Source organism: Populus euphratica, unplaced genomic scaffold, assembly GCF_000495115.2.
Source record: "Populus euphratica unplaced genomic scaffold, PopEup_1.0 scaffold1093.1, whole genome shotgun sequence".
Classification (NCBI taxonomy): Eukaryota; Viridiplantae; Streptophyta; class Magnoliopsida; order Malpighiales; family Salicaceae; genus Populus; species Populus euphratica.
Genome location: NW_011500954.1, coordinates 63,114 through 64,672, shown reverse-complemented (window position 1 = coordinate 64,672; position 1,559 = coordinate 63,114). Strand labels below are relative to the sequence as shown.

At 33.7% G+C, this 1,559-nt stretch overlaps 1 pseudogene; it reads right to left on the bottom strand.

Annotated features, from left to right (window-relative positions):
• Positions 1-297: 297 nt before the first annotated feature.
• LOC105116902 (eugenol synthase 1-like) lies at positions 298-1,198 on the bottom strand (annotated as a pseudogene).
• Positions 1,199-1,559: the final 361 nt, after the last annotated feature.

The window sequence follows — 1,559 nt, the reverse complement described above, 5'->3', positions numbered from 1 at the left end:
TCAGTATTGTGAGTTTTTCCCAAATAATTCTCCTTTAATCGTGTTGTAATCCGAGAATAAGTTGTTCTTGATGATATATATGTTGTATCCCTTAGTTGAATCTGAGGAAGAATGATTATGAATCCATTATTTGTTGATAGTGGAAGTTTTTAGGTGGACTACGGTCCCGTGGTTTTTCCCGCATCGGGTTTTCCACGTTAAAAATCTTGGTGTTGATTTTGTGATTATTTGCATTATTTTTATCATTGTTTGATTCTATTTTACTGCCCCAAAAGAAAAAGAATTGGAATTTGTGAATTATGAATTGTATTCCGATGAATTAATACGGGTAAATTGATGTCTGGTTGTTCCTAGTTTTCCCAACAAGAGCAAGTAATTGACAAAATATGCACCAAAGCAATTTGCTGACACAAAAGTGTAAGGGATTCCGGCTTCCTTTGTGGCCCTTCTAATCTTCCTCTTGTTCTCAAGGAAAGCTTCAAAGGGGGAAGGGAGTCACTCTGTCCTCTTCAACTCCAAAGTCCGACGGAAAGAACCTCTAGCATGCACAAAAAATTACATGAATAAGCTTAGCTAGCCCACCACACATGCACATAACTATATATAACACTCTCCAGATTGTTGTCCTTTAACAAGAGGATATATACCTTTATATTACCAGCAACTTTTATGGCTTCTATGATTTTGAGCTGGTCGAGAACCTGAGGATTAGCAAATAAATGTGATTACTACATCCACTTGACGAAGAACCTATACAAGTTTCTCCTGCTCATCGAATTCTCCCTGCAACACTTGAAAACTATTTAGTTATTTAACGTCATTCTTTTGAACACGTACATGTAGAGTGAAGGGTAATCAATATGAATGTTTGTAAATTAGAAAACGAAGGGGTAATTAGATGAATCACTATATACTTGAACAATGGTGAACCCCATGGCTTGGAATTACTTGTGGATGCCTATTTTAGCTGGAGAAGATTGTGTGGTGATGGGACGAGAATATATGTAAGTTTTGTGACCCATTCAAACACTTGCTTTCACCATATACTTGCCTAAGTAGCCAGTTCCCCCACATACGAGGATCTTGCTCATCTCATTCTGCATTGCTTGCTCTCTCAGCAAGCACAACTAGCTATTAATCTACCTCACCCGCTAGATAATTTATAGAGCGGAAAATTGACCTCAGGTTACTGTGATCATACGCCTCTCTCTCTTTATTTTGTGTTTAGAAGATCCAAAGTCTTTTTGTCCTTTTATTTTTCAATTAATTAATATCATCATGTTCCTAACAATTAATTTATTATTCAAAACAAATATAAAACTATCAAATACTAAACTTTCTCTAAATTATCAAAATAAATAAATGTTATTGTTAAAAAAATCAGTAATATCATAATAACATCAAGAATAATCATAATAAATAATCACATTTATAAACAATTAATCATTACGAAAAATTTTATATTTATCGAGGAAATTTTTTGTTGATACTTGTATTATTTTTCTATCGGTAATTGATTCACCGATAGGATTACATATAGAATGATGAAAAGGAATAAA